Source organism: Cololabis saira, chromosome 15, assembly GCF_033807715.1.
Source record: "Cololabis saira isolate AMF1-May2022 chromosome 15, fColSai1.1, whole genome shotgun sequence".
NCBI classification, from domain to species: Eukaryota; Metazoa; Chordata; class Actinopteri; order Beloniformes; family Belonidae; genus Cololabis; species Cololabis saira.
Genome location: NC_084601.1, coordinates 18471556 through 18482861, shown reverse-complemented (window position 1 = coordinate 18482861; position 11306 = coordinate 18471556).

Below are 11306 nucleotides of genomic sequence, written 5' to 3'. Positions count from 1 at the left end.
AAGCTCATACTTTTACAATTTGCACGCACACGCATTGCTCATATATGAACGTGTGAACGCTCAGGGGCGCAGACGCACACAAGGCCGTTAAGTGATTCATACAAGCACACATGCAACTCCCTCACACGAATCTGGACAGTGTGTAGCTGCAATTTATAAGGCACAAACAGTTGGCCGCAATAATTGTTTCTGATGCATGACTACTGCTATTGTTCGAAGGTCTGCGAGATGGAACTAGTTCAGCAGAAGATGTGGTCGTGTCCTCTGCTCTGCGTTTCTGTCAAACTGAAGAACTGATCTAATGCAGATACGTCCAGCTGCTCGGTTGACTTTGATCCGCTCTTCTCCATGTTCTCCGGTAACAGAGCCATCTCTCCCTAAAATGTGTGTGTTGTTTTTTTAATTTATTGTTTAAAATACAGATAGTCTCAGCAGAATCTTAAACTGGTGGTGAATGATTAGAGATCAGTACAGAGAATATTACAAACAATGCAGGTGCAGATAAGTTCAGTGAATGTATTTGAGTAATAAGACCTAAGCAAGAAAAATAAGAAATGAAGCCAACATTAAGAGGGTGAAGATATGAAAAGAGAAGAAGACATTTTACAGATGACTTGATGAGGTGAGTTGGATTCTCAAAACATCACAGTAATAAACACCTGAGTTCAGTGAGCTCTCCTGGAAAAGGCCCCATTTTCTTTTTCTGGCAAACTTTGACTAGGGAGTCATTAACCAGGGACGACTCTTGGCCCTCAGTGATCAGAAGGAAACATGCCAATGATGTTTGTAGTTTTTAGTCCCTGTAATGACCCAAGCAGATGTTGTGAACTAAATAAAGATGGTGGAGGGGGTGCCGTCTAATACCTGAGTATATCTGAGCGGGGAAAAGCGTTTTTGAAAACTTCTCTAAAAGCAGTTACAAATTATTAAAGATTGTATTACTCTAGAGATAAAGGCATTTTTAAATGCATACTCACAGTGCCTACAGGCTTTATTTACTGCTGAATAAGCTGGTATTTAATCTCATGATAGTGCTTTTTTTTTCTTGACCCTAACATATAGCTTCTCTCCTCACTTGAAACCAAGATTTCATCTTTAAAAATCCTTCATTTTGAAATCAAACAAATTATCAAAGAATTAAAAAAAAAAAAAAAAAAATGTGAAATGAAATAAAATGTAAAAATAAACAAAAATAACAAGTGATGGATTAAAGTTAAAAAAAATTGAGAAAGTTTGTTTCTGGACATACGCCTGTCACCTACTGCAGCCCACCCCCTAAAACAGGTGGCATTTGTCACTTGAAAATGTTGACGTGCATTATCCTAAAATCATTTGTCCATGTGTCCCAAAAGAAAAAGAAAAAAAAGAAAGACAACTAAGAAATAAATACAACAAAAACTTGAGGCATAAAACTGCATTGTGCAAATTTTAGATCCCTTTATATCCTACTAAGTACAGAACAATGTGAACATAAATTTGTATATACACATATATATATATATATATATATATATATATATACATACACGTCTGTGATATATTTATGTCCATTAGCAATAAAAACCGTGTCTGTAAAAATAAATCAGTAGATTAATTTATGTGAACATTGATTGCTTTGCTTTGTAACCGGGTTGGAACAAAGGTCTTCAGATTCCATTAAGCAATAATGAAATGTTTGCTTACTGTCTAGAAGGCCTTCTGAGAGGCCAAGTGTGGTCAAAGAAGCTCAGCGTGGCGCTCTGCTGCATGCAAGCACTTCTGACATCTGCCCTCAAAGTCATTTGATTCCTTATTAGTATGAGTCTATTATAATATTCAGTCTGGGACCGGCTGCTCAGTCGCTGAGATCAAGATCGGATTGGCGTGGGAACTGGCACTGGAGTAGGTTGGCACTCTCCAAGTTGGACCCATGAAGGAATTATGTTCTCTTCAGACGCATAAGGAATGCTTGGGACCTGTGGCACTGGCAGTCTGGCCGTCTCCATGTTTCGCAATGGATTACCTAAATATATGAGGCATTTCTGGAGAGCCAGATTTCTTGGTTGCCTGCAAAGAGACACATTGTAGTTTTATGATCTTATTGAGCTGACATGAAGTGTGAATAAACTACCAGAGAGAGAGACACTGTTCAGCACAGTAAGTATATATTTTTGAGACAGTGGCTGGCTACTGTGATTTAAAGTGGCAGGAGGGCAGGAGGGCTGCAGCCATGGGTCATGTCGTCTGTAAGAGAGCCACTGATATAGAAGGAGAACACAGAGAGACAGAGTGAATTCTCCCTCCTCATCCCCCCCTCTACACAAATATAAATAAAGAGGCTAAAAGCCGAGGAAAAGAAGCAGAAAGGAGCTTTTGTGGCTTCCGAGTGGGGTCCCTTTCATGGCAGTTCCCACAGCACTGGGCCTGTGATGACATTCACCATGTTTCACACACACGCTGATGGGCCCTGTGACTGCGGTGACTTTCGCTGGTGCCGGGCCCCAGACGGGACGGCGAGGGCCCCGAGAGCCACAGGCAGCCATTGTGCTGTCGCCGCGGAAACCAGCCTCTTTATGTCAGACATGTTTTTCTGTTTGTTTTCTTTTTTATGTCTAATGTGGGCAAGGGGGAATGTTTCCCCTCTCATCTTCTCCCCCCTCCCCAACCAATGCTGCTCAGCGTTGCCCCCTCTCCCCCTCCTCCTCCTCCCCCCAAACCCATCTTCCCTCTCCTCCCACCAATCCATCCAGATTTGTTTCTCCCCTTCACCTCCCTCTCATGTTGCCCTCCCCTGTTTTTCCCCCTGGAGATTGTCATTTGTTAAGCTCTTTGCTTAGACAGCCCGTATCTTTGTCGTGGTGTTGTGGCCTCCCTCTCACTCAGCTCCTTTTTATCTCTAGTTCATGAGGTTTTGGCACAAACTGGCACTTTTTCTTCCTGTGCAGGAAAAAAAAAAGCAACGCACACAACTCCAAAAGAAGAAACCCTCTCCCCAAAAAGAATTCTAGCCTTTCCCACGCTAAGCCAATTTTCTCCATAAGATTAAACAAACTAACCAATGACAAAATGAAAGAAATTTGGAGGAGGGGTTTGGGGTGGGGAGTGTAAGAAAAAAAAAGAGGAAAAAGAATCTGGTTATGATTTGAGTTTCATAAAAAGCTAACAGAGGATGCCCCAAAGTCCTCCAATGAGAAAAACAAACCTGAAAAAAGCCGACTGTTACTATTTTTGAGCTTGTGAAGAATGTAGTTTGGTGCCACGACTCAAAGGCACGCCGTCGCTCCTCCGTAATCAGGCCAAACTGACTGCACTCCTCCGCCACATCACACACAGGACGCAATCTTTTATGAGTCACAGAGAAAGCTGAGGACAAAAAAGAGGAAAGTGGGGGGAAAAAAATCAAAGAGTTCAAGATTAATCCATCCTGCCTCCCCCTGGAGACACATGTGACTGCTTCATTTGATGAATGGGGATTTTAATTCTCTGTTAATATTAGTCACTGTAAAACCAATACTGTTTTTCTTTTTTTTAATTCGAAGCATACTCAAGTTTGAAGAGGAGACACATTTTTATTGCATGATGTCTGAGCTCCTCATTCTTGCCAGTGAAGGAGAGTTTGCTCAGTGCAGAACGATTAGAAAGTATATATTTAAAAGACATGTTCAAAACTAAACACATAAGCAGCTGCTCCTCGAGATTTCTGGTCAAGAAGGACAAAGTCAGACAGGAAGAAGTCGCTGCTCCATCCCCTCTTTAATCAGCTCGGAACACTGAGACTGTTGCGCTTTGACAGCCTCTCACTTTCTTAAATCCCTCATATAACTTTACACCTCAGATTAGAGCCCTATCAGGGGAGGCATCCTGCCGACACCTCTTTCTGACGGCAGCTGTAAAGAGCAAGTATAAGCCCCTGAAAACCCGCACAAAAACCTGCCGCCAGTGTTCCGCTGGGTCGTGTTTAGTGGTCCCAGAGGAGGACCAGGGCGATCTGTGTTTGGAAAAAAGGGAAGACTTTGAAGAGGGAAGGATGTGTGTAAACATGGGCATCTATTCATCTGTACCCACATTTTTAATGGTCTTCAAGGCCATTAAAAATGGTTTTATAATTAATTAATCTTGGAAGTAAAAAGAGGGACACACGTCTCTTTTCTAAACCTTTTTAAGTAATAGTAATTTGCCTAAGTAAAAACAGAAATCCGAAACACTGATGAGCTCAAATTCATCAGCACGACCATGGTTCAAAAACACTGTCCTGAAGGGGTTATAAACAGGGTTATTTAACACTATTAAGAAATGATTATTACATTTATACATTTATTTATAGAATTTATTGCACATAAAGAAAAAAAATGTGTGTTTGTGTAAAAGTATAAAGAAAGTCTAACATCCTCCCTGTAGTGGTAACTTTGTATTCTAGCAGGTGTCTTGAAGGTTAAATGTGTGACATTTAGAGTATTAAAGGTGTATTTTAATCTTTTCTAATTTATTTTCTTTATTTTCTAATGTATTAATTTCTTTATTTTCATTCTTGTACGGGCCACAGTGCTCTCAGAGGACTTCTGACGGGGAACTGGACGAATGCACAATCCAGAATAAGGTCATAAATAAGCAGATTTTGAACTTGTGAATTTAGAAATCTCATGGTAATTCAAGTGAAAATGGTTTTCGATGCATTTACAATGTGCTGCTTCTGTACCAGGCTTGTAACTACCTTTTCTTTAGCACTGAATGTTTGGTTTCAACTTGAAAACAGAAATTAACCACAACCGGCTCTGTGGATTAAAAGTACTGAGAATTTCAGATTGAACTCTGAAGAAAAATTTACTTTCAGGTTTTGGTTTTTTATCTTCAACAAACACAAGCATTGTTCTGATGAGGACGGAATATATCAAAGGGATGCACAGATGCAAATACTCACAAACATTTCCATGATTCACACCCTGAGGAACTGGTTAATTGTGAGGCAAACTTCTACAATGAAGCAACTGTATACACTCGTGTATAGAAGACGTGCTGTCTTTCTCAGACATGAAAACTTGTTTGAAGAGCTGACTGTATATAGTACCGGAGCTTTGATCTTTGGACTTGGCTGTGGCAAAGACATCCAGCCAGCGCTGAGGCCATGTGTTACCGGAAGCTTGCGGTCTGGGACTGCTTCATTTGCTGCTCCGTTCTGGGGCTAAATATACAATGATAAAAAGGCTGGCGAATTTAGTTCAGACTCATACATTTCCTCTCCAGTGGGAGAAGAAAGGATGGAGCGAGGGACAGACGTCTTCAGACTACCGAGGAACATTAAGTGATAATTACAGAGAGATCGACAGCCAGAGGGAGATGAGGTTTCCCCTTCTTGCTTTTCTCTTCCTCTCGCTCTGCCACCACAGAGAGCGGCATCTCCAAACTAAAGAAGGGCGCCCACTGTATTAGGCCTCCAGTGATTGGCTATGACTACATTATCTAATGCCACAAGGGATGAAAGGACAGCAACAGTGTTTCATTGCTCATTGATCACTGCCTTCTCAGAAGTCAAACATGGCCTTTTTAAAAAAAAAAAAACAACAAAAAAACCTCATCTATACACATGAACCCATACAAGAAAAATTATGATTCAAGTTCAGAAACAGTCTTTATGTTTTTGAAGTTAGTTTTTCTTAAACACAAAAGCATGCTTGCGCACACATACACACTCGACTTCACCACCAGTCCACCGCACTCCTCTCCAAGCTCTTTGATCCCTGGTCGAGGGTCCTCTCCGCGGTGCCTCTGTCTGAATTCCAGAGATTCTGGTGTAATTCAAACATTTCACGGCACATACTTGGTCCCCCCAGGAGACAGTGGCGTAGATGGAAAATGCCACCACGGTCTCCAGCTCACTCTCCCGCCATTGTCTTTAGTCTTTAATCAGTCCCTTTCTGTGGCTCGCGCTGCCACCGTGGTGTGTTGTCTCAGCCTGGGAAAATGCCGGCCTAAGTGGCTGTTATGTGCTGAAGCGCAGACCGCAGCGGCCCAGAGAGGTGCTGCTGGAGCCCTCCGTGCCAGCCGTGGGTCCCAGAGTGGCTAACATGCACAATGACTGAGGTCCCGGCCTTGGGCACAACCTTACATAACAGCAATTGCTACATCTATTTACATTTTGTTGGGGCTTCCATCAGTAAATCATATACCATCTTAATCATAGGCGAGAGTCAAAACCCAATCGTAAATCATCAATGGTATTTGTTCCTTGAGGGGTGGCTGGGTGTGAACCAGCGTTGCACTGTCACACAGACAGGGCAGTATTGTAGAAACTTCAGGGTGATTACTTGGTTGTGAAAAGTCTTTAGCAAGGGAGGTTCTTTCTATGAAGTCAACAAATGACCAAAACAAAGGCTTTGTGTTTTCAGAGTCATTGCGAGAAAGAAGGTCGGCACGCACAGCTGCTTCAAAGTTCCTCTCAACCCTGTTTTGTTCTGTGATGGACATGTGTTGGGGCTGGGCAGCCGGGTCATCGGCTGTTGGGCCATGCCTTAAGCCGGAAACAACATTTCCATGCAGGTCAAGTTCACAAGAACTGAGTAAAATGCCGCTGGTTCATAATAATTTATATTTAGCGCTTGTAGGCATGAATAGAGATTTTATGGGGTGCCATAACGTTCATTTTCAAAAATAGGGTGAGTGTGTAGGCTCGTGTACGCCTACCCTGCGGTTTCTCGAGCCCAACACGAAGCCTTTGTATTCTCCCTGTTTGCCATGGGAAAATATCTGAAACAAATAAGTTGCCTGGTCGGCACCCATCAGTGTAAAAACACTTCTAAGAGCCATGGATTGTGCTGAGAGGGTGTGGCGCTCTTCTGAAGGAACTGCTTGTTTACTCTCACTGTGTCTGAAAATAAAAAAAAGGAATTATTTTCTCTCCAAAATGGAAGGAAAATAAACAAGTATTCTTGTGCAGACAATATGGGAAGGCGCAAGCGGCCTGTGGTTGTGCAGCGGCATGCCGGACTTGGTAGGAGATGGAAGGTTTTCCCCCGAAACCTCATCACCACCATCATCCATGCCGTTATTAATGTCAGTGAGGCTGAGCACTGGAGAACTGGAGCCCACACTATAATCTGCATTATTCATTAGAGTAGAAGTTGTTGTTTTTACAGTTGCTATGTTTTTAAAAGTGAAATGCGCGTGCAGAGAAACCTTATCCATTTCATCTCAGTCCATCCCGATCGTGCTGTTTTATGTTTTTCTCTCACATGGCAGAGATTTAACTTGCATTTTGGATGCAGCTCACTGAAAGTACTCACTGGAAGTGTTTCTGAGCTCATGCAAAGATTTCCACTACAAAGTTATGCCTGTTTTTAATCCAGTGCCTGCCCGAGGACTAAAAGATCACAGCCTTTCAATTGTAATTTGGGTTCCTTGCACAGAGATTTCTACAGAATGTGTTTAAATCCTTGAAAGTCTTTTAATGATATTCTGCAAGACCCACACTTTCTAATAGAGAAAAAATATCCATAAATCTTCAGACTTCATTGTGGAACTTTGCTTTGATAAAGTTTAGTGACATATATTACCGCCGCCAGTAAACGCAAAAGCGCATATACTGAGCAGAATAACCCAATTCAAAGCTTCAGGCTTACAAAAATGTGATCATTGACCTCTGAAAATAGCCACCTTTAGATTTGAACACAGCTCTGTTAACTCTGACCATCCAAGCAGTTATTTTCCTAAAATCTGGTCTGCGGCAAACTCTAACCTCACTTTTCCAAAATACTTGTTCAAGTGCTGCTCACATGGTTCAACCTCAAAACCAAGCTTGTCCTTGTTAAGTTCTAATGTTTTAAAGTCAGGTGACTGAAATGGTGATGTCATGACTGGCGTCCTTTTCTTTTTCTTCTAGGGGCAATTTTCCCACCTAGAGATGTGCCTGGGTTAACTTATGGTATAACAGGAAAAAGATGGGGGCCTTATCCAACTGTTTGAGATAACCTCAACCAAGCACCAACCATCTAACTTCCTAACTAAGGCTCATGTGCAACTAAGATTTGTAGTAGACTGGATGCTAAAGGCTGCTGCAAAAGCAAGTCAAGCTCAATTGACTTTCACGTTAAAATGTTCAACTTTGGAGCAAAAATAAACATATTTACATCTTGGTTCAAAAAAACCATTTGGTCTCAATCGTTTAATTTCACACCCATGACAACTCGGGGGGGGGGGGGGGGGGGGGACCACCCAGGATCATTTATATACGTTTAAGTTTGTTTAAAGCAATACATTAATTGTTAATATTCATATTCAATATTCGTTAATATTGTATTTGTATAGCGCCTATTACATTGCAATTGGCTGAGTTGACTGTCAATCAATCATATTTTACCAATCATATTTAGACACAACTTGTGTTTTAATAATTACAACACAAGTTGTGTCTAAATATGATTGGTAAAATATGATTGATTGACAGTCAACTCAGCCAATGGCAAGCCAGTATCACTTCCTCATCTGTAATGGTCAAGCAATCAGCAGAATGTACTAACACAGACTCGGCTAAACTCAGCAGTATTTTTTATATTTCATCATCAAGTCAGCATGTTAAATGGGTTATTCTGCTCTAAATGTCTGCACATTTGCAGATAGCCTATTACTATGGGGCAGTGTTGTGCATGAATGAGTTCACATGAACACGTTCATTGACCACGGTCATTTCTGTGAGAACGTTGAACTGAACGCAACATATTTGCAAATAAAGAACTTGAACGTGAACTTGTTCAGATCTGCAGATCACGAACTAGAATTTGAACTGTTCAGATATCGTGAGTTTCAGCTTCACTGTTTAGGTCCAACTATTACAGAATAATCCTTCTCAGTTCACCAGCGGGTGGCACGCACATTTAAAATTCTTGACAAGACGATCCGTCCAGTGTGAGAAAATATCTGCAAGTCCTTGACCATCAAAAACCGTCATCAGGAAAGACCTAGAAGACCCAACAGTCCCAAACGACCCCAGTCCCACTGATGCAGCCTTCAGGGGTTTGATTTCCCAGCAACAGGTAGAAACATTGATAATGGATTACATTGTTGGAGATTTACAGCCTCTGAGTAAAGTTGAAAGCCACTGGGACAATACATGAATGTATACAGTGAACAGTTTTAGGATAGGGTGGCGTTTCATTCATACTTCTCACCTAAAAATTATGAAATTAACTGAATTTGAACTACTAACTGCCACAGGACAGTCAACTTTCAGACTCTATCATCACCTTCAAATCCCACCTTAAAACTCACCTTTTCAGACATGCATACTCACAATAATCTTGGGACTGGAATTACCTCACTATTGCACTTTATTGTTATTTATGTATTGTACTTTGCTATGTTTTTAATTGATTGCCATGTTTTTATTGATTGTTTTTATTGTCCTTTTGTATGGCGACCTTGAATGTCCTGAAAGGCGCCTATAAATAAAATGTATTATTATTATTAGTTCAAAATGAAAATGGTGAACTATGAATGTGAAATTTTCATTTTTAAACTATATGAACTGAAATTTGAACTAGTTCTTGAGAAGTATGAAAAAAGAGGCTTCAGATCATTCTTCACAACACCTATGGTGACGACAGAGTGTTTGTCCGGTAACTTTACTGCAGTCTATACCTGTGTAATGACAAAATAACTCAGTCTTTCCTTTTCAATGTTTGGGGGAAAACAGGGTTGGGAGGTCTTTTAGTTTTTTTTAGTTTTGTTTAGTTTATTGGTCCTTTCGATTTCCACAAACCCAAAGTACAGGTGTAATTGGTCAGTGTTATACAAAAAAATATATATATAATGTTTGGTATATATATATATATATATATATATATATATATATATATATATATATATATATACACACACACACACACACACACACACACACACACACTTGTATACAATTTTAACTACAAACCAAGGACCAAAAGGTGTAGACTGAAGCCTAAGCTTATGATGCCTACCGTTTTCACAAAAAAATGTTAGCTTTTATAAACTAGTGCAATGTCATTAATAAATATCATTCCATACAGTATTTGTATAAGCAATAATACAATAGTACATACAAATACATACGTATATATATATATTATATACATACATACATACATACATACATATGTATTATCCCTTTGTTTTATATTTATTAATCATTTTGTATTTATAGGTGCTTTTGAATTGTAATAACGTGCTACCCATTTTCACTTCTGTATCTAAGCTGTTCCACAGATTAACTCCTGTCACTGAGATGCATCGTTGTTTAACGTTGGTTCTTGCCTTTGTTTTCCTATGCATATGTTCCCCTAATGGCTGATTTATGGTTCCGCGTTACACCAACGCAGAGCCTACGCTGGTACGCGGGACGCGCACCGTACGTGCGCGTCGCCGCGTACCCTACACCGTAGGCTACGCCGTACGCTACGCCGTACCTTACGCCGTGGGCTCTGCGTCAATTAAACGCGGAACCATAATTCAGGCTTTAGTTCATATTGGCTAACTCTGCTTTGGAAGAGCTTCTGAATACTGTCAGGAAGTGTTTTATTGTTTATTTTAAACATAAATTGCGCTGAGGTCTCGCAATCTATACAATAAAGAGTCATGATTGTATTAAGGCCCTGTCCCAATACTCCCCCTACCCCTAGTTTTCATCCCTACCCCTAAATTTTGCGCGTTCCCGTGAGGGTAGTGGTGTCCCAATTCCTCTTTCCACCTAGGGGTAGTGTATAAAACTAGTGTAGTGGCTATGAATCTGGCCCTGCGGATGGAGTGTTTTCCGATGCTGACTAGCTGATCTAGGGACAGAAACATTTCCCAGAATGCTTTTCGTCGTCATTTTTGGACTGAATAAAAAAAAAATAAAACAACATGGCGGACATTTCTTATTTTTTAGTGAATAAAATCAATATTTTGAGTTAGTTTCTGCATAAAAATGCGTTTTGATTACATTTCCAACATTTATCTTCCTAAATGATTTATTTCAGCCAGCGGTAATTCTCAACAGAGCTGCAGGTTTCTCCCCCGGGATGACGGCACAGGTTGACCTGGTGATCACGTCTGTACTCCGGCTGCTGCTGCTGCTGCTGCGCCCGGACCGGCAGCTCTTATCATCTCCGAAAACATCTGGTCAAATTTCAATAAACTGAGCCCAGGTTGGGGATCTTAACGGTTACTTTTACGCCTGAAAAAATATAAAAACTTAATAAAGTGGGATATTAACAGCGCTTCAGCTGAAATAAAAACAGCTTTTGGCTCTCAGCTTCCTGATTTTAGGGTGGTGCTGAAAGTAGGAGTAGTGGGTGTATTAGGACAGGCCCCTGGGAAGATCT